At 31.8% G+C, this 24,147-nt stretch overlaps 1 long non-coding RNA gene across 1 annotated transcript; it reads right to left on the reverse strand.

Annotated features, from left to right (window-relative positions):
- Positions 1 to 439: 439 nt before the first annotated feature.
- Positions 440 to 20,712, reverse strand: LOC124364553. Its single transcript, XR_006922632.1, has 2 exons — positions 20,338 to 20,712; positions 440 to 655 (listed from the first exon to the last, which is right to left on the reverse strand). It is a non-coding gene; the product is annotated as an uncharacterized LOC124364553 (long non-coding RNA).
- Between the last annotated feature and the right edge of the window lie 3,435 nt (positions 20,713 to 24,147).

Here is a 24,147-nt window from a genome sequence, read left to right on the forward strand (position 1 = left end):
TTCTCATTTAAACAAATTTAAATTCACCTACAATTCAAGCGCCAAGTTTTCGTTCAAAAGTTCCATGAAAAATACAGTCATTTCTAACCTTTTTATCCATCTCGATAAAATTTCCGATCATTTTTTACAAATGTGGTATAAACATATTTTTAGATGCGAACCATCTTATCTTTCCAACATATTTACAACATATTTACATGAAAAACCACATATTTCCCCAGATTTCGAGCAAAAAGTGTTACTGCTGAAATAAAATAATTTTTTTTCGTCCAAACTTAGATAAAGTATATTTTACATTTAGATCACATATAGCCGTATACAATGTCTAAAAAAGTATTACTATCCTCTATTAGTATACTTTTTGTCGTACTCATTTAGATAAACACCATATTCCTGTGCTGGAATTTCTGTTTTCATATACAACTATTAATTATAATACTTTTACTATTAAAACCCAACATATGAGTTTATTTCATAACAAACGATTATAGAGCGTTACCATGAAAACAAAAATTTCTAAATAATATTTTTAAAATATTTTTGATTGCAGCGGCTAGATGATTCATGTGCTTAAAGTCGGTACGGACGGAGTTAGCAGCGTTCGCTCTTCTTCGGCTGTGACCCTAACACCACGGCTGAGCCTCTGCTGCTTTGTCTGAAAATTTTTTTACAAGGGTAAGTCAAAATATTAAATTTTGTATTGAAATCTTACGTATGTGTTGTGTGAGTTTTTATAATAATCAACATTAATTCCTAAAGCTTAGACTGTAGGAACTTACGAATTTGTCGTATTACCCGTAGGAGAGCAGAGAAATACTTAACTTGCTTATTGTATTGTATATGTATGTGCATGTAATTACTGTATGGGTTCCGGCCACTACGCCTTATACTTGCTTGTCTGTTGTCGCTACAGAGAATTTAATCAAAGAAAACTTGAGATATAAATGGCATGTCAGTGTGGTTGATCAAATGTTGCTGCAGGCAAGTTTTGACACCACTCAATCGAATAATTATTTCTTCTCAGACACAGGAATTTTCCCGGCTCTTCTCAAAATATCTAGAGTGTTTAAAAAGGGGAGATATATTTAACCATAAACTATCGTCCTACGTTTTATTTCCACTTGTTTTTTTAGCAAAATGTGTAAAAGAAATACCAGAGGGCAGCATGAAAATCCTTACGTTCTTTAACCACACCAATTTGGATTAAATGATAATTCAATTCATGTGGTTAATAACCCTGTGGAGCTTTGTGAATATGACTTGTAAAGGTGTAATACGTATTTTAATTATACGAGCTTGTACTGTGTTTATATAATTTTCTAAGGCATTTGACTGTGTGGAGCAATAACTATTGTTGCACTAGATTGGAAAAAGTAGCTTTCCTTGTCCAATCATGTGGCTTGCTTTTACCACAAGGATAAAGAGTTGCCTAGTTTACAAACTTTCATTAAAGCTAAATCCAAATTACATTTAGAGTCCCTCAGTGATCAATTCTTGGACTTTTACCGTTATTGGCATATGTCAACAGTTGAATTATGTTAATCAAAAGGACAATTTATTCAGTATGCTGACAACACTGTACATTGTTTAAACAGTATCACAGGTATTGCAAATCCAATATTTTGTTTTTACGAATTCTTTCTTTTAGTACTGTGCTCATAATATTTTTGAAACTAACCATTAAACGCTTTTATTATAATTGATTGCTTACAGAGAAATTGGAAATTTCAGCATCTGCGTTAATGGTGTCCCCTCTGCACATTTATAGGAATGTACCTGGATTGAGGGCTGAGCAGAGACAGTCATATTGATGATGCATTCCTAGTGTTGCAATAGACATTTATAAACTACGTAATGTCTTTAAATTTTTTCTCCTAATAAACTGTAAAATTGCATATTACAGCGTTATCCATACGAACTTAGCACTCGGATTTTAGGAACCTTTGCAAAACATAAAATGGAAAGAGCAAATTTAACCTTAGAGTGATATACAAAGATGTTTTCAGGAAATTTACAATGCTGCTATTGCGCTGCCATTTTATTGTACCCGTAACCTTCGTATTGTGGTGGAACTGACATATGACATAATAGGCACAATTGGTCGTTTTATTTATATCTGTTAAACTAATAACACAACTTCAGTAACCCTTTCCAGCCTTTTTTCACGAGCTCCTTCTTTCTTAATGGCTTGAATGTGTCCCAGTGACACCTTCCTTGATCACATCTTCGTTTGTGTAAATAAGGTCTTCCAATAATCTGCTCACTCTCTTAACTTACATCTGCGTAACACGACTATTATTTTCGATTACTAATTGATAATCCACTAAATTTTCATGTATATATTATATAGTTTCTTGCTTATGTCGGAAGAAATACGTCGTTAATTCTCCATATGCTTGCAAAGTTCTCAATAACTTTTTCAGCCGGAAAAGTCAAATTGATTAGCTTTCGTGGAAAAGCTCTACATTAACAGGCATAATTGCTATATCATGGAACAAGAACATTTGTAAATGTCGTACATGATTTAAATATTTTCAGGCATTTGTCATAATGTGTTGCAACATGATTTGGATCGACATTGACAAAGATTACTTGCGTAAATATTTTACCCGTAATAAGACAACAGCTACGTAATTTGATCAAACTATAATAGTTTATTTTTTCTGTAAATGATAATTCCATCAGACATTTGAAGAAAGCTTTATCCCACTTAGTTTTAGGCTATATATCATATATTAGCAAAGATCTTTTAGACACGAATTGGGAACCTGTTTTATAGAGCGCTTGTGTTAATACTTCTGTTGATACACTCATTGAAATTTGCGCACGGTGATTTCGTAATTCGAGAAGACTAAAGATAAACTCACAAATAAAAAATTAAAACCATGGATAACTAAATTGGATTGCTAAATTCTATTCGATATAGGGATAAACTCAGTAAATCGTTATTAAAAGAGCAATTTCATACTTAACTGTGAAGTAAATTTATTCGGTACCGTAACACGTTACATTCGACCATGCAGCGAGCTAAATTTGTTTATTTGCAATTATAAAATTGCTGAAACTGCAGGTAACATGAAAAAGTTCTGGTCCGTGGTTAATGAGGTGGCTGGTAGGACATCTGATAAGGAGCGATTTCCTGTTGAGGCATTTTGTGATCCAGAAAGCTTTGATACATCGACATCTGTGGAAAATGTCTGAGATTCATTCAATAATTTCTTTGTATCTGTGGGACCGAGGCTAGCGGGTGCTTTGCACCCCAGCGACCCCGCAGTTGTGGACGACGCGGACTACGCCGCGAGTGCTGTGTTTGATTTCCGCCAGGAATTTTTAATATAGTGGCTGGTCTAAGAGGAAGATCTTCACCAGGATGGGATAACATTCCAACAAAATTAATTAAAGATAATATTTAAGCACTGTCGGAATCCCTTTATCATATCATTAACCGTAGTATCAGAACAGGAGAATTCTCCAATGCGTTTAAATTTGCCAAAATCGTTCCCATTTATAAATCAGGTGTTAAATCAGTAATGAATAATTTTGCTTACTGTTATATAGAAGCTGCTAGAGAAATGTATCAAACTATTTAGAGAGAGGAAGATTCCTTTCGAATAATCAACATGGCTTTAGAAGTGGTAAAAGTACATCAGATGCTCTTTATGATAACTAAATTACTGTGGTCTAAAATTGGTTTAAAAAACGAATCCTAGTCACCTTTCTTGATCTTAGTAAGAAAGTTACAATCGAAAGCTAATCTTTTGTAAATTTTAATGTAAAACTATACTACACAAATGTAAATCAAGAAAAGACTGATTTATGGACTCCTCCCCTTACACAGACCTATACTCTATATGGGGAACTATTCATTTAAAATTATTATATTAATTTTTATTTTTCAGTGCTATGGTCAAAGACAAAACGTAAACCTGTGCTAAACCAAATTTGGCTACCGGAATTTTTATATATATATATTCACTTTAAACTAATACAGTATTATCTATAATAAGTATTATTTTAATAATTTACACATTACCTTTTTATTATTAAATTGAAATCATGTTTCAGCATTCTATATTATTCATCCTCAATGCGAGATGACACAATACTGTAAGTATTTGGGATATTTTAAGTGTAAATATAATGCCATTCTGAAACTACAGTTTTAGTCAAATCTCAATAAACACTCTTTTATAAGGTATAACAAATAAAGCAGCCTACTCACTGGTGTCATATTTGTGATTCGAGAGTTTTGTTCTGATTATTTTCAGGTGGCTTCGGTCCTGCGTTGGCTTCACGTCCCCTCTTTGACATTATCACGTAACACTACTCCACGTGTGTTGCAAAACACACAAAGTTATGAATGATGATTGAATGGAAAAGTGTGAAAGTGCGCGTGCGTGTAGAACTACATTTAACTATAACAATAATTCTCCACTACACAACATATTAAGGTAACTAAATTTATCTGCTAATATTAGACTTAAGTTTACATATTTGTTCCATGAATAAACTTAATATTAAAAAATGTTTACTTAATCAACGTATGTTCTTGTAATTATATTGGTTTTTGGAACTCTATCCTTTATTATGTAACACTATTACATGCTGTCTTTTCTGATTGTTACAGGGTGATGCGGCCAATGCGGCAGGAAGTCGCCCCATTCACACTAATACACACACTACACATACACTAGGTAATGTATTGTTCTACTTAAAATTTTAAATCAATTTGGTTAAAATTGTTGTTTCAGAATGGCACTCTTATATTATTTGGTTTATTATATGTTTACATGAGAATAGTTAATAATCTTAATATAATTAAAATGACTCATGACTGTAGTAATATATTGGTCATTTGGATTGTAATATGAATGTGAGAATCATTAACATAAATTAATCTACGTCTTCCATAGTTTACTTGTAAATATATAACCTGTTTTTTTATTTATTACAGATGAAAGTATTGTAAAACAGCAGTGATTCAGTTCAATTGAAGGGTTTTGTAATTTTTTCTCTTAAATTAAAGTTACGATGCTTGTACTTTCAAGTCTAGATCAATACTGTAGAAGACAATAGCTCTGTGTAAAATTTCAGCACGGCCTCTATTACTGGTACTTAAGTCTAATTATCACATTTCATTATTTCATAAATGCGAAACGCCTCTATTCTGCATCCAAGAGATTAAATACGATTCTCCAGAATCCTTTTTTTTGTAATGCGCAGATCGGATTCAATTGAACTTTAGTATTCAATTGAATTCAAAATGGTTCTGTCTTTATGTAATATTAATATTTCGAACAACAACTGATTTGTAGACTTGACATTTAACATGAAACTTTGTTGTGCTAGACTGAGTTCAATGATTTTGCATATCCAATCATGGAATTATTTTTTTGTTGATTTCCAGCATTCAATAGCATTACAGATTTTCTTAAGTGCACTGAGGAATGAATGTTTTATTTTGCGTATGTTTAACTGCCTGTAGAGTTGAAATGTCGCATGTAACCTCAGCGAAATCAGTTACGCGACAGGTTGACTGGCGTAGGTTACTTCTGCCTTGTATGCCACACGATAATGTACTTGCCGTGCTAGAATGCGTACTAGTTGGTTACCTCCAACATTGTTTTAAGTACTTCACCCAGTCAGGGAACTCTGTTCAAAAAGCCAAGCTTTTGCCATATCTTAGACTGATTCAAACGCCAATTGACGTCAGTACCCAAGTAGATGTTGTGGCGCAGGCCTGCTGAACACTGCCAACCATAAGTGTACAGAATTTAGTTTCGGCGACGAATAAAACTCAACAGCAAGGAAAAAGGAGGTTTCGTTGGTTTTGAATACACTGGTAAAACAACTAATAAGAACGGACTGTCCATTGGTCTTTATACCCCAAAGTTAAATGAGTTCTACCTGGGGCTAAGCGAAACCCGTAATTAAAGTTTCTACGACCTTACTGTCAAGTTTTATTACCCAGACAGACAGACAGACGGAGATATTAACTACTCTTTGACCTTTGAACCTAAATACCAATACAGACAGACGGGTGACCTTTAACCCTTTTAGGAGTATGGACGTCATATGACGTCTTCTTTTGATAGGCTACAATGAGTAATGGATGAGATCCAAAAAAGTACCTAAAGGAGTAAAGAATTAAAATCTTTAAAATCTCTTAAAAGTGTTTATTTGCATTTTAAAGCTTGATAAAAAAGGACTACGTGTTCTACAGGTTAATATTTCAGTACTTTTCAAAATCAAATATCTTATTTCCTCACTACGGCAGACTCAATTAATATTTCCTGCAATTTGGAAAACAGTAACAAACTAGATAGTTGCTCAACCAATATGTCACTCTCACAAGATAAATATGGCCACAGTACGCAGTATACAAGGAATAGCTAGTATAATGTGGTGGCTTATTATGACAGCAATGTGTATGCGCGAGCAACGCGACCTTGAGTCAGGGGGCTTCTACCGAGTGTATACTGCGATCTGGTGGTAAAATCAGATTACAAGTGAATGCGAGCACAAACATGGAAGTTAAGTATATTGCCGATATATGGAACCACTTTACAGGCAAATCCATTTAAAGGAAATCAGTAATAGCAATGCATTTACAATAATAGAAAAATACAGAGGCTAAACGTCATATGACGTCCGTACTCATTTGGGTCACTATAAGAGTATACGTCATATGACATCTTTACTCATTATTTAGAGTTAACACGCACTCCTTAAAGGGTTAACCGTATGATCTAAAACTCAATATAATTCAGACTTGGACAAATATGAACACATGTAACAAGTTTCAGGTCGCAAGAATCTTCTTACTATTTATAGTTCTCGCATAGACGGACAGAGACATTGACAGACAAACTGACCGGCGTACAACAACATGATTGCAATAAGGCTCTGTTCGGTTCTTACTAATGTATATAAGTTTAGAGGAAAACTAATCCTTGATTAAAAATTCTGCAATTACAATCAAGAATATATATGAACTAAATATGGAACGTTCTCGTAATGCCTCTGAGTTACAACGACAAAGAAAAATTATTATCTGAGCACTCCAATTTGTCATATTAGAACTAGATATAGAAAAGAAAAACGTTGTGAGCATACAAATTTAATAAAACTTTTTGTTACGAACTAATGCGCCAAATTAGAAGCAGTGTTTGTTGCCAGAACCTGCTCCAGACCTTGCCACGTGTGACCAGTTACATTCACAATTACTTCTATACATTCCAACTGCATTAACGTGATATACATTTGTATGTTTCCATTTAGCAATATTATGTATGAGAAATTATAGTTTTCATTTAAGTGCAATTAAAACATTTTTCTTAACGTAGTTTTGAAATATTTTCGTATAGTTAGTACTACCAACCTATAGTTATTGAATTGAGTAAATCTAGAATTGATTAGGCTGAACAGCCAAATAAAACAAGTAACAGTGCTTTCAGAACTCTGGCATACAACTATCATTATGATTTATCAAAGGTCAAACGGTATGCTGCCTAACAATACTCGTACATATCTTCGTCTCCACGAAAACCGATTTCATGATTTTAAAATTTTCTAAATTTAGTTAAAGAAGCTTAGTGTAACGTAAATTAATAATCGGACTAATATGAAAGAGCTAGTGCACGTTAAATCGAATGTCGACTACAATCTTTATTCTTAAGGGACTACAAGTTCAGCCAAAATTCTTCAAACTGGTAAATCGAAATTTTATATTTGTTTCCTTTCTCTTAAATTTCGTTATGTACATTATAAATAACGTTTTATAGAAGGTGATAAATTATTGAATTTACAGCTTTGTACATTGCAAATGACTTTGTCCATCAGTAAAAAAAAACCACGATATCATCGCGCGAGATCGGAACACATTCAGTTCAAGCTGGAGGCATGAGTTACAGTGAACGTGATCACTTGTACGTAAACAAACTACGTTTTACAGTACTCAAATAAAGATTGTTCATAAGTAATACAGTTAAATTGACAGGTAAGAATGGAAAGTTGGTACATTTTAATGCTTATACACTGTAGGCAACGTTTTAAGCAATACTGTTAATTAATTAATATCTAACAGTTTATCATTACTTCTTATAGTCTCACTTCTAAGTAGAGTGCATATTATTTATTATAAACATATAAGTATGTATGTATGACTGTACGAAATAGAGATTTTTTTCATCGTGCTCTGTTAAGTAAATAATTATGTGCCTCGTAGAAAATATATTTCCAAACTTTAACAATATCCATTTAGTGACAGGTAAATTAGTAATAACAATTTCAGTTTCCTTATTGACAAATAAACGTTACGCTATATACTAAGAATTATAGATCCCTCCCGAGCATCTAAATCATGATCTTATTAGAGCCATCCATCATATGGAGGTATTGTGAAGGATCGATAAATCTTATAACAACGTGAGCAAAATAGGCGTATCTTCTTATCGCTGTTGATCTCCAACGTGAAATTATTGTCCCTTCCAAGATTTCTGTATCACTTTTTACTTTGTTATATAGCTCAGTAATGTTTACAGTGATTCCTACTTATGATCTGATAGAATATACGTTGCATTGGTCAGTTAAAACATTAAATTAAATAGAACTCTACCGGAAATATAAATAGATTCTCCTATAATAACACTAGACATAGGATTTGCTAACTACTATTAAAAACAATAACACGTAGTGGTATTTAGAAATACAATGTTAATTAATAGATATATCCGTAGTTATCTAGGAATCAGTAATTTATACTGAGATCTTTACCGACGATCTGATCAAATATGTAGTGTAGCTTAGTATACTGTTTCATTATTAGATCTTAAATTTACAGTGTTTAAAGCTAGTGGACTAAGAGTACTAACAGAAACCTTTTTCTTGGTATACATCAAATAGATGATTTTTAAATGATAGAACGTTTCGCGGAGCATAATAAAGTGACAACAAAACGTAGCGCCAAGAAAGTGAATCAAATCAAATTATTTTTATTGTTGAAGACATTTACATGCATAACAATCGTCAGTGTACATTGAAAATGAACTAGCCTAGTTTCTAAAATAACTAAAGGTCCTTATCAATTAGAAAACAATTAGTACTATAATATTCCTTTTCAGATAACAAGCACTTTATCTTCCTCCTAAATGATATTGAAGTGTTGGCCTCCTTGAACCCAGATGGCAAGTTATTGAAAAATTTTATGCAAGAGTAAAGGGTTTGTTTTTCAAAGAATGTTGTTGAATGATTTGGAAGAGTTAAGGAATTTGTACCGCGGAGATTATAATTTGACTGTTGTACTGGAAAAAGGTGTTTGTTTTTAAAGACAAATGTCAAACATTCCAGTATATATAGACTAGGAAACGTCAACAATTTATTTTGTCTAAAAAAACCTCTACATGACTGAGAACGATTGAGTCCACATATCACTCTTATGGCTTTCTTCTGGAGGGTAAACAAGGCTTTAGTCTTAGTGGATTCATGACCCCATATGATCAAGCCATAACTCATGTAAGTGTAGAAGCACCCATAGTAAGCTGTCAGCAAAACATCTTTACTAGAGAAAGCAGCCAATCTTCGTAAGATGAACAGACTGCTGCTTAATTTTTTAATTACTTTGTCGATGTGATTGTGAAAGGACAAATTACAATCAATTACCAGACCCAGAAAATCAGCGCTGGGACTAGGACTAAGACGAAAGTCGCCAATGACTATATCAGAAGAGTTTGCATCTGTTCGAGACGATCTTAAATAGAATTCAACAAGTTTTGTCTTCTTTACATTTACATGAAGTTGGTTTTTTTCCAGCCATTGCAACAAAGAACTACTCTGAATAAATATATCAGTTTCTAGTCGCTCTCTGTTTCCATTGGAAATGCTGAAGGATGTGTCATCAGCAAAAAGACATAAGTTACCCATATTTACAGCTGTAGGGATATCATTCACAAATAAGAGAAAAAGTATAGGTCCGAGAACGGAACCCTGTGGCACACCTGTCAAAGTAGACAACTCCTTCGACTCGTGAAGGAAACATTCTGCACACGCAGTTATGAGATTTATCGACACTTGATAATACTTAGATATGATGCATAGCTCAAACGATATAGTTTATACGTTTTTGTGAGATCTACATTTAATATGCGTCATAGCATTTCTTTGCGGCTAGAATAGCATTTCTATGCTTGCTGAGATATTGATTATTACTTTACATATCATATTCAATAAATAAAATTTTTTCTGTATAATTTGCAATATTGTTTACAGTTTATAAGTTGGTGTCTGTAATGGTTTTTATAGGAAGTAGTTTAATTTTGTCCTATTTTAGCTTCCATTAAGAATATAAATTTAATTGATAAATTAGTTATTAAGAAATTAATAACTGTGCATATTTTCTTGATCTTGTGCTTATTCCCATTCTATATTTAATTATATAAATTCAAATAAAGTTCTCTAAAGCATTATTTATTGAATGGTATTAGTTGAAACTTTATCAAAAATAACTTTACTTTATATCAAGATTATTCAATGGTATTCATATGTGTGCTGTTAGTATAAGGCCGACACTGCTGATCTCATTGAACTTACTTGGCATAGCTACTAACAACATCTGAGGTGCACAAGTATGTTACGTGGACATACTAAAGGAACTATTGATACTGAAATTCCCTCTAAAATTTAAATCTGTACGTCTTACCGGTAACCAAATAATTTCGCACTAAAATAGAATTTTATCTAACGAAATTTTTTAATTTTAAATACAGGCCATATATAATGAAAACTTAAAAATTTTCTCTCATAATAAGCAAAAAGGGTAGGCACTTTTCGGTAGGGTAGGATTCTTAACACCAGCAACATTATTAACCTCTGATAAAAACTAATTGACGTTTAAATTGTAACATTCAAAATATTCTTTTAATTGAACTAAGCTTTTAAGGATCTTCATAGTATGTAGTATTTTTGTTCATGAAAGCGTTTTATAACTAGAAGATCCTTCTAGTAAGATATTCCCACATATGTTCATTAGCGTGCTAAAACCCATGAATATACTTCTAGTAAGTCTACAACGTCGTGTTTTGAATCTGCAGGAATACAAATTTATATTTATGTATATTACTATAAATTTTTTTTATAAATTCAATAAGAAACAAATATATATAGTACTAAATCATGCTGGACATCATGACAAATACAGACACATTATACTTGTGCACCCAATTATCATTACATTGTAAACCTTGGAAAAGCTACAAATTTAAACTTTGCCTGTATATTAGATATTGCAGATTATTTTAAGTTTGAATGAAATTCATCTATAACATTATAAACCTTTCTGAGTAAACCTGCAAACAAATACTGTTGAGAACTTTGCTGTCCCTTTCATCTTAAGCTAAACGACATATAATACAATTCTAACCATAACTCAACAAATAAAACATATCGTTTGTCTCAGTTTGAGGTTCATATTGTCATTGTTTGCATTCTGAGCTTTATTCATAGAAAATCATTTAGGTTTCACGCAAATGGGTACAATGGTATTTCCTTAAGTGCAATGCTTATTTTTTCTTCTCTGCAAGCTCTATATTGGTAACAGTTAACTTCTTAAAAAAAACTTTTATAATCATCCTATCACATTTCATAAATCAGTATTTATTCGCAAAGAAAGGTTATATCTAATAAACAAACATTTACAAATTTTTAGTTTGACTTTTCATGTTAAAAGAGTATTAAAGGTTACAATTAAACAAACATTCAATTATTTCCCTAAAACTTGTTCTATTTTTATTATACATATAGTATTTATATAAAGAGTGCTTTCCCCATGACAACTCTTGCCTCAGGATTTCAATGATAATCTTAAGTTTTCAAAACAATATCTTAATATAAGGAAAATTATATAACAAAAAAGCTGATTTGTCACAAAGTTCGATCAAATATTGGACGAAATTATTTCTTGATATTTATTACATATACAGATTTCTATGGCTGTAAGAAATTTACCAATTTGATTGTTAAAGTTTCCACAGGAACAGATTTTGTTATGTCACCTTTATCTGTTGGTGGAATTCTTATCTTATTATTAAGATCCTAATGGAACATAAATATTTAACTACAATAATAATGACATATCTTAAGAGGTAGTACAGTATTTGTAACTCAAAAATCCAAAAACATATAGTAGTTTCTTTATTTATATGATTTAAATTAATACCGAGATTCAAATTTTTTCTTTTTATTTAAACAGACTAATCTTATAAAAATATTCTTTTCTAGCCTCAGTCTACTCGGGCAGAAATAATGATTAAGCATTGCGTAATCTGAACGCCCAAAACGCTGTTATAAGGTATTTAAATTGTAACGGTCACTAGGTAATGTTGAGAATTTCCGACTCTACATTAATCTCTTGTCGTGTATACGCACATTGTCTACGGTAAATAGCAGCACATGTGACGTAAACTGAAATATCCCAATTAATTTACTAACCTAATCAGGGAGGGGAGTGTTACGTGGTAGAAGGGTGACGATCTACCCAAGGACTGGCCCTAGTACCATCAATTACTTTATAGCATATTTTCTTCTCCATTTATATTTATATTGTCAAGAATCATAAAGTGTGATGTGCGAACTTACCAAATAGTTAAAACGATAAAGTTGCTTTATAAAAGTGAGAATGGCCGAGCAAGCATTTTGCATTTTTCGCCATAAAAAATCTGGTGCAAAAGAATGTGTGGCGACATAACCAGAATTCCGTCGCAATCACTTACACCACGCTGCGTCTCACTTCTGAGGGGCTTACATAAACATTAAATCGCTAAATTGAATTACAGAAGCCTCATTTCGCTCTGGCGTTTCGGCTAAGAGAAAGGGTTGAACCCCTTCTTAAAACCCTAGTACTGGAGCAGCACCGCAATACAACTTCTCCTGATTTTTAATATTATAGACGAGGCTTGCTCTAAGGTTTCCCATATCTCCAATTTCTTCCAGTATCATAATTTTGTAATCGTGTACGATTATTGCTACACGAAGAGTTCTTACATATCGGCTAATTTTATCAATTATAGTTACACGAGTTAATAGAGTTATATGGATGGAACAAAAAAAAATTAATATTATGTACTACAAGTGTATGTTTTGCATTATTATGAAAGAGACAAAATATATAATACACTAAGTATATTAATTGAATCTGATCCCTCACAGCAGGTGACGGTCAATAACAATGTTACTAGGGACAGTGAATGATTGTGTTATTTACTAGATAACAACAATTCTTGCATGGACTATCCTCAAGTGTGACAAAGCTCGTCTGGGGCTGATCTTGTAACTGTGGCAAGAACATATTTTTTATTATATAGGCGAAAAGTTTCGTAACCTATTTCTTATAAAGTCTAACATTTCTTTGCCACCAGGCTTGCAATCCCCATTTTAATCATTTTAAATTTACATGTAATGTGAATTTAATACAAATTAAAACGCAATAAAATAATAATCTAAGAAAATAATTTCACAAACATTCCTTATTCCATAATCCTTTCTTATAAACTCACAATAAACGAAATAGAGTCATATATATTATAGATATCTTAAAAGAGAATAATTTATATCTGGTTACAATGAAAACACGATTTTAAAATCATAATATTTTTTAAAAGATTTTCAAAGCTGCAGCTTGCTGGTTCATTGGGATTTAGTTGATACGGACGAAGTTAGCAGTGTTCACGTTCGCTCTTCTACGGACCTGTGACCTTGACATCGCGCCTGAGCCTCTATCCTCTCTGCTGCAATATTCTTCAAAAGGATAAGTAAAAATATCAAATTTTTCATTGAATATAACTCGAGTAGATGTTGTCTTGCATGAATGGCTGTGTATTTTGTCCAAATAAAAAGGAAATCCTAAAGTATTCCTTCCGTTTAGATTGTAGCATCTTTATTACATCATCTTATTACATGTAGAACAGCATAACTACTATAAGTTACTTATTTAACTGTATATTTAGCTGTACGAAATTGCCTAATGGACTCCAGCCACTACTCCACACGCTTGTCCGTTCTTGTCACTTCCGCCGAGGGAATACAGTTGATGAAATAGTTTCGTATATTGAAAACATATATTTTCGCAATTGACATTCACGCAATTCTTTCGCATTCAGCACAATTCAACATTTACCTTAGAATTTGAATTTTTTGTTGCCCGGACTTGTCCTAAACTTTCTCACGTATGATAATTACTTTGAAAAATATTTCTTCTCATGTTTATTGCTTTAAATGGTGTACGTCTAGTATGAAAAGAGTTTAAAATACTAAATAACACTGTTTTCTCAAATCATATTTCTCTAGCTTTAATCTTAAAACTAACCGCAGACGAATAGATATATTTTAATCATATCTAGACCTTTATAGTTATGGCTTTTTAAATTATTTGTTTACAGTATCATGACTATTATTTAATTATTCAAAATCCGGTGTTAAATATGTAAATACAAAAAAATCTAAGAAAAGATTATCATTTGATATTTTTAACTCTTCCGATCCTGTTCCATTTTAGCTTCCACCAAAAGTAGCACGTTTGACGGATCGATTCTTCCAGGCCAAATATTAAACTCAGATTGATTAGGTGTTATTGATAAATGTTATATCAACAGGCAAAACTAAATTTGCATTGTAACTGTACTATTTCATGCAAATAGACAGTGTTAGAAGTGCTATACTTGATGTTTATGTTTACAAGCATTAATGATAGTGAGTTTAAATTTACATTTACGGAAGATTACATACGATAACAGAATTTCATGCGAAATGAAGCAATTTCCAAACTATATAAGTTAATTTTGTCAATAAATTTTATTTTCATCGGGTTCTTTTCAAGAAAACGATCCAAATTGACTTTTTTAATTATGAAAAATTTATATTCCTCATTCTTGTACCATGATATTTTTTAGCAAACACTTATTATTTTCTGACTATTAAATTTTAATTATGTTTCAGGCTAAAATACTACTCATCCTAAATATGAGAGAACCAGTACCGTAAGTATTTGGGACATAACAAGTGCTTAATGCCATTCTGAAACTGATTTTGTGGTCAAACCTTCTAGTTTTTACAATAATCTCTTTAAATTTATTAGTGATTAGACAGCCAAAGGATTTGTGTCGTATTTGTGATTCGAGAGTTTTGTTCTGATTATTTTCAGGTGGCCTCGGTCCTGCGTTGACCCGACGTCCTCTCTGTGACACTTCTCATCATATAACACTTCTCCACGTGTGTTGCAAAACACGCAAAGTATGAATGTTGGTTGTATGGAAAAAAGTGTGAAAGTATGCGTGCGTGTAGAACTACATTTAACTAGAACAATTATTCTCCACCACACAGCACATATTAAGGTATACTAAATTTATCTGCTTATATTAGACTTAAGTTTAAATATTTGTCCTATGATTATACTTAATATTATTAATATTTATTTAGTTAAGCTAAATTACTATAATTATATGTATTTTGAGAACTTTTTGGTTTAAAATAATACATTATTATATGCTGTTTTTATTGATTGTTACAGGGTGATGTCGTCAATGCGGCAGGAGGCCGCCCCACTCACACTAATACACACACGACACATACACTAGGTAATGTATTGTTCTATTTAAAAAGTTCATTATAAGTTTGACTACATTAGTTGTTTCAGAATGGCACAATAATGTTGATTATTAGCTGATTATATGTTTGTAGAGAATAGTTATTAATCTTAATATAATTACAGTTACTCACGGCAATTGTTAGTTCATGACTTAAATTAATTTTGTCTTTCTATCTTGATAGTGATTTTTATGGACCTGTAAAATACTTAATATTTCAGTTCTTTACAAATAGCAGGAGGCTTTGTACCGAGTGGAATATGACTATGATGAGACGTTAAGTTGTAATCAAAATTTCAGTGTTCCCAGCGGCAAAGAAATGTTATGCTGCAAATGTAATAAGTGTGTTTGTTATCGCCTCGTTTATAATTTGTTATCAAGGTTAGTAATTTTTCCGGAGATCTCTACTTAAGGTCCTACCATATGTTTAGCTACAAATACTAACTATATGGCTATGTTTACCGATGATCTGGCCTAATATGAAGTATGGCTTAGTAGGCATATATCGTTTCATTATTACTTCTTAAATGTGCAGTGTTTAAAGTATTTTATATGATAATGTTGGAATCTTTTCGTGACATAGATCGAATAGATGTATTTCAAATTATGGTCAATGTCACTCAGTGGGAATTGGTTGAGAGTTATCGAAACTTTATGTTGGTCTTATAGGTAACTTAAAACGTATCCCAATAGCAAAGATAAAACGACGAATAAATAAATAAAAATATATAACTTACTTTAGCCAATGTATTGAAATTGCCATAAAAGCCGCGGCATGCCGTATCATGGAAATGAAGTGATTATTCTAAGCTGAAAATATTGTAAATGTTATCATTGTTGTTTCCTTATTGGGTTTTTATAGATGTGTTGTAGATGCTTGTGTTTTATGAATAAATATTAGAAAACATTTTCACTATTTCATAATTTTAACGATTATTATAACTAAATTGTAAATTCCTAAAGTGAAATTTATTAAAATGGACTTTTTAAACATAAATTTTAATATACATCTATTATGTAATTCACTATCCCGGATTCACTATAAGAGATATAGGACAAATTTACTGTTAAGAATTAATGCTATAACTGTGAACATTATTTAGTATTAGTAAAAATTGCTTTTACGTTCAAACTACCATTATTCAAAGTACCTTATCTATAACCAACCTATACATCTGGATTAAACAATCAAAAATAAATATTCAGATTGTATTTTAATGCAATCCTGCTTTTCCTCTCAAAATACTTATAGGACAAACAGCGCATTAACACGGATTTTGAGCAAAAAGTTTCCAAAACAAAAACATGTATATTTTTTATGGCCAAAACATAAGCAACTGATATTATTTTATTTACAATCCAAAGCATTACGTAAGTACACATTGGACATTTAATACCCTAGTGCAAATCTCTACACTATCTCTCTTTCTTAGAATTTATACAACTATAACTTAAGCTTTAAGATTAGTCCATTTCTTAATTAAAAATAATCATTCTTAGTTACCATGAAAACACAATTTTAAAATCTAATACTTTCGAAAAATTTTAGTTTTACTTCAAGTTAATACGGACAATGTTAGTAGCGTAAATGTTCTGTAACACCTGTGACCCAGACAAAACGACTGGGCCCTTGTGTTTTTGACGGGAAACTTCTGCAGATGGATAAGTCAAAACATCACGTTTTTCATTGAATATAACTTTTGAATATGGCTGTAGATGCTGTCTGAATATTGATGTTAACAAATAGGCCTTGAGTTTAGATTGTAGCAACTCAAGAATTTGACTTATTGCCTGTAGTACAGCTGAAGTACTATAACTTACTCATTTTGATGTATACTTAGCTATAGGTAATTACTGTATGGGCTCCATCCACTACACTATATACTTTTCAGTTATTATCACAACCTTTGAAACAGTACAGTTGATTAAATAGATTCATAAATTAAAAGTATAACTAATCGCTCTTGACACCGGTCAATGAAGTTATACACGCGATTTATGTGCATTGTTTACAGTTTAAAATTTTAATGTATTTCCTCAGAAGTAATTATAATGTTGGTTTTTTTCACGGAACCATAGTGTGTGTAGTAACGTAAACACACACAAATAAAAGAAAAACGTTGTGAGTATAAAAATCTAAGGACACGCGTATTTAAGAGGCAAAGTGGCAAAAGATTGGCGAGCACATTGTGCACTTGAATAATTGGCGAGAGAGGTGGCGGAAAACGATATAAAATAAAAAAATGACGTAACCTCTTTATTTATATTATATTACATAAATCGCAACCAAAAATAGAATAAATTAATACTTATTATATTAACCGAGTTGTCAAATATGAATATTCTTTTCGTGTTTAAAACTACTAGGACTTAATTAATAATCTAAAAAAATATATTCTGAAACACGTAGTTCCCGTAATCAAGTATTTATACTGTAAAATTCAACACGTCTGATTGAGAATTTACGGATGTACATTATTTCTTGTAACGTACATGCTTATTGTCTGCGGTAGATAGCGGCACACGTGACTAAACCTACATATCTCAATTTACTAACCTAATAAGGGAGGGGAGTATTACATGGTAGAAGGGTGACAACCTGGACTGGCCCTAATACCATGGAATGCTCTAACCTGGGTGCGCATAACAATGTCGTTGCACCCATTGCTGTTGATTCTAATAACAGTGGTGAATGCACGGCAACTGTTTTAAGCACAGGCAGTCCCAATCCCTGCCAAGGTTGGTCATTAAATATTTTGAAAGTAACATTTTAATAGATCTCATATATATATATATATATATATATATATATATATATATATATATATATATGTCCTTCATTATTCCGATATTTTATCGTCTGTATATTATTACCTGACGGTGATTTCACACTTATTTCTGTATCTGACTGTTGGTTGCTTTTAATATAACGTGTTTTAAGATGTAGATTTTTCTCTGCATATCTTTCAGGCTTGGTCTACTTATTCTTACTTGTTCTTTGTTTTCACAGTAATTTTCTATTGAAGTGATGTGCAGAAGCAATGTCAACTTACCAAAAATTAAGGATGCTGACGACCAAATCAAAATCGAAACCAAACAGCAGATGTTACACAAATTAGTTATTTAAGTTACAAACTAACAGCTAAATGTTCTAAGCGATTAATGTTTCCTTAAGTGACAGGACTTTAAATAAAATTAACGTATTAGGGATTAGGTTTCTGAGTATTTATTTTAAATAAAAGAGAGGATTTCACTGTTTTTGAACTTGCCCAATTGATTGTTTATTTTAATTTTAGTTAATATGTTTTGAGGTAATGAAATAGTTCTCACATAAATTACATGTTTAGTTTTTTTATAAATACTTGTAAGGAGAAGATCCAGTTGATTCTACACACAACGCATTAGACGCATTACTTCAGAGGCGATGAAAATCAATTCATCTTTTGAAACGGAATAACATTATAAATGGAAACGTTTGTTGATTAGAGGAACTGTTGTGAGGCTGTATTAAAATCAGTGGTAATTATAAATTATTTCATATTTTGAATTTAATTTATTCCAAATGTACGGGGTCATCTAACCATAATCTCACTTATTAACTCGTTTGGAAAACAGGCATTTTACTCAGTTAAAATTATAGAACAAATCACAAAGTTATTTTGTATAATCTTAGAGAAGATCTTATATGGTTGGATCGAATAGTTTCTGTACTTGAACGTGAACACTATATAAGCAATTAATGATAATCTCTGGCTGCTGTGACCGATGTAGAGACATATATTAATCCTAGCTAAAATGATATCTGCTGTTAGTTTGCAGGGAGAAATCAACTGATTCTTTGTCACTTATCAATTAATTATAAATTACTAACGATTTTACTATAGATGCAAGAGTCAGCAGTGTACCACACAAACCTGCAAAGCACATTACTTGCAGTTAGATGTTATTTTCTATAGTAAACTGTGATTATAGAGTTAGGTTGTTATGAGATCTACGTCATTTACTTCCTTGAAGTGCGCTTTTTCCCTTATTTTTATACATATTTTATTACGTGTTCTAATGAACAATGTTGATGATTGTCTGACTTGACTGCAATAACGTTAAAAATATCTTTGTTTAATTTTGCTAAAGAATGAAACGCGTTTTATTCATTACTTATATTAGCTTGAAGTTTATGAATCAGTCTTTCCAAATTTAGGGTAATTTTGTATTTGATTAAAGTTAAAGTAAATCACACATATACCCTATTCTTACACAGAAAAGATTCAATTTTAACACAACTACAAGCTAACTATTCTAAAAGGATCTAAAATAATAAAAGCAGTGCTGCTTCTAACCAGAAACCTTGCCTCGCCCTAAATTAAAAGGCAAATTAATATCCTCATAACAAGTCTACATACATGGTTATAACTTTAGATGAAACACCAAAAATTTAAAATTTATAATCGCATGTTATCAGTTTGCTAATGAAACCACTTTGGGAACTTGTGAAATTCTAAATGTTATAAGTGTCAGTGTACTTTGTATCCGATAAAAATATCAAATTTATAAATATGTTATAACAACCAACAGTAAAGCTGTTTTATTATTATGTAGACTAATGATAGTTTCTGTAACTCATGCTAATTTAATTATAATAAACATAAACTTATACATACACAATAATGGCTACAATCGAGGAAGCTAATAAAATATTTTGATTTACCATTTGGAGGGGTACCAAACGGACCTCCATGTTCTTTTTGCGGACACTCGGATTTGAAGATTCAGTGAGAATTCCATATTTCAGTTGATGAGTAGGATAACTTTCACTAACTGATGTAACCTCTCACTGGTAGATAGCAATGCACATATAAGCCCATGTTATATCAAACCACTACGACAACATATCGAAATTTTAAAAGCGGTTTTCGCCTGTATGCTTTGTTAAATAAAACAATGTTTCAGCCTAGAACAATCTGACTGATTTACGTCTCCGAAATAGCTTGCTGCAAAATTTGTATACACTGTTTCTCCATTTGCTAGAAATTACAAATTAATATGTTAGAAACACAATTTTTTTATTAATAAGAAAACTGAATGTAAACATAACACAACATTTAATAAACCCAGCTGATGTAAAATGTTTCAATTAAATCTCTGTGATACAGCTGACATGAAATAAGTAAATAGTATTGACGAAAAATTTTATATTCAGTAACGCTTAGAAATTATTAAAAAAATGTTCTTCAATGCTCTAAAATCCCAAAGGATATTTGTCTTCAACACAATTAATGAGCTTGCTCCGTGTTTTCTTAAAATTATAATCTACTGCAGTTTTTATTAGGTCACCATAATGTTGGTATATTATCGATCCATGTTAACGTCAAAATCAGTTCAATTTATTATGATTTTTCAGGATACATTGGCGATGGTTTTTATTGTTTCTTGGTGTAAAATGACAAAAATTTGCCCTGACCTTTCAATTCTAAAATGATTAAACATTCAGCACATATCAATTGAAACATAACTTACTTAATTTTTATATATTACATCGGTAGAAGTAGAATATATGTAGGCATCTACGTTATAAGTTATTCCAGCATGGTTGCTTGTGAATTCTCCTAAAACATTCCTAAATTTACATGTTTCACTATTTACGTGTTTTTACATGAACCATATCAATTTCTTTTATTGTTTGTTATACTACAAGGTACGAGTACGCTACTCCACGTGTTGTTGTAACAGGCTTCGCTAAGTTTGCATGCTAATTTTTAATGATATAACTCATTTTACTATCGCCATGCGGTCATATAGAATGGTCATGCAGAAGAGTAAACTTAACATCACCTCAGAAAACATAAACGAAATGTTTCAGGCTATTAAGTGCTTTAATGGCGCTCAACTAAATTTCACGGTTGAATGTGCACAATCATATAACTTAATGTTGCTTATGTAAAAACGAATTATCACACAAATTTTAAAGCACATGTAACGTACACCGAGATATCCCTATCCTCCAACCTAATAAGGGCCAGACGACCTGAAAATACTGGCCAGAGCACCATACAATGCCCTAACCTGAGTGCGCATAATAGTGTCATTGCAGCCATTGCTGTTGGTTATAGTAACATTAGTGATGCACGGAAACTATTTTAACCATAGGCAGTCCCAATTCATGTTTAAATTGGTTATTTAATATGTAAAATTATAGTAGATCCAATCGAAATTTACTTCAAGACATATTTTCAGGCAGATTGTTTGAATATTTTACCAATAATAAACGAGAGTTACATGGAACCAGTAAAAAAGAAAGTTTTGCATAACAAAATGAAGCTTTTCGCATGTTGCTTAGCTTAACGATTATACATTTTTTCGTTATGTTTTACTGTGTTAGGAACAGACTAATTTACTATAATTCAAATTATCTTAGAAATTAGAACCAAAGAGGGTGAATTTTGTCAATAATCCCAGCTTAGACAGGTTGATATTTGCCACACTACCATTTTGCAAATAACTATTTTCTGAGTTGGGTCAAATTATAGTTCTTCTGCAATAACTAAAACAAACATGTTATAATTAATGAAACTATTTATTTCATGATTCTCCAGCATACGACTGGCATTATCTATTTGTTTAATACAACTTTCTATAATGGGTTTATATACTTATTCTGCTGTAAAGACCTATACAAAATTAGATAAATAAGTTTTTCTGGTGTAAAATTTTAGATTGTTCCTCCTGATAATTTCTATAACTAACTTACGCCATACGAATAGCATATTTCTTAACAGACAATAATTATTCCTTGTTACCATGAAAACACAATTTAAACTAATTTAAAACGAATTTAAAAACCTTTGAAAAATGTTTTAGTACAGAGGCATCGAGAGTAATTTTCCTTCAAGTTGATACAAACAAAGTTAGCAGGGTTTGTATTCAGTCTTCTTCCGGGCTATGACCAGAACACCACGGCTGAACCTCTGTCGTTTTGGCTGGGACATTCTTCAGATGGATAAGTCAAATCACAATTTTCATTGAATACAATTCACCTAGATGTTGTCTTGTATGTATGGCTGTATATGTTGTCTGAATATTAGTGTTGAACAATTACGCCTTGAGTTTAGATTGTAGCAACTCATGGCTTTTGACTTATTTACCTGTAGAACAGCAGAAGTACTATAACTCACTTACTGTATGGTATGTTTATATGCATGTAAATACTGTTTTATATTTTGTATCCCTTTCGATGCTGTGTCGTTTCGATTCTTCCAAAAGTAGCTTGGTTGACAATCGATTCCTTCCAGGTCAACTCGGATTGATTTTGTCATTTATAAGCTTTATATGAACATGCGTAGGTCACCCTGCGTTGTAACTGTACTATCTGATTCAACTAGACAATGTTGTAAGATCTGTACTAGATGCTTATATTTACAAGCATTGATATTAGTTCTTTCCTATATGGATTACATCTAAATATACAAAAAAATAATGGTGGAATTACATTAGTGCAGGAAAAAAGCCGCTAAGAGTGATCCACGACTTGACTCCCGGGGCTCTGATGGCAAACTGACAGGGTTACGTGCATTTACTGGTTATGTTTTCAAATCTCCTGTGATATCAGCACACGCAATTTCGTTTTCCACTGCTGGAACCTAAATAAATATTCGACCGCAAGTCGTTTCTCGTTACGTCTCCTTTCACGTCATCAATGTATTGCCTCAGTTTGTTTCTCCATAAACACCTCCAGGGTGTTGGTAAAGTTAGTACCTGTGTCCGCTACCTGAGGTCGTGGGCTAACTTCAAACACATTATCAGTGAGAACAGGACCGAAATTATTAATGGAGGTTATTATTAATATTATTTAATAAAAATAAAGATTTCATGAGGTTATTAAATCTATGAATTCCATTAAGAGAAATTTTCTATAGAACTAAATTATAACGGGTTCATTATTCAGTAATTTTTAACCGTTGTGAACTTAATCTTTATGAAAAGGTAAATGTTTAGCATTGGTCTTAAAGATTTATATGTGGTGAACGTAGAAGTCTTATCCTATCAGATCCTAATAATATTAAATCAAACTTATCTTTAATAATATTGACACATCTTTCAAGTCAGCACATTGTGCACTTGAAAGATTGGGTGCAATTAGGAGTGTACTTCAAGATCAAATTGAACTAAATAAGGAGTAAACTCTATATTTATATTACTTAAATTGTAACCGAGAATAGAATATATTTCCTTTTAATATCAACCAGTGTATAAAATAAAATATTTTTTTCTTGTCCTAATCTAATAGGACTTTAATAATAATTAAAAATTATGCAGTCTGAAATTTTTTTACGTTTTTATCAAGTATTTATACTGTAAAGATCAATACGTTTAGTGAAAATTATGGATCTATATTATTCTTTTGTCAAAGAAGTGCATATTGTATGCGGTAGATGGCAGCACACGTGACGTAACCTACGTATCTCTATTAACCAACCTAATAAGGGAGGGGAGTATTACATGGTAAAAGGGCGACCACCTG

The sequence above is a fragment of the Homalodisca vitripennis genome, chromosome 6 (assembly GCF_021130785.1).
Source record: "Homalodisca vitripennis isolate AUS2020 chromosome 6, UT_GWSS_2.1, whole genome shotgun sequence".
Lineage (NCBI taxonomy): Eukaryota > Metazoa > Arthropoda > Insecta > Hemiptera > Cicadellidae > Homalodisca > Homalodisca vitripennis.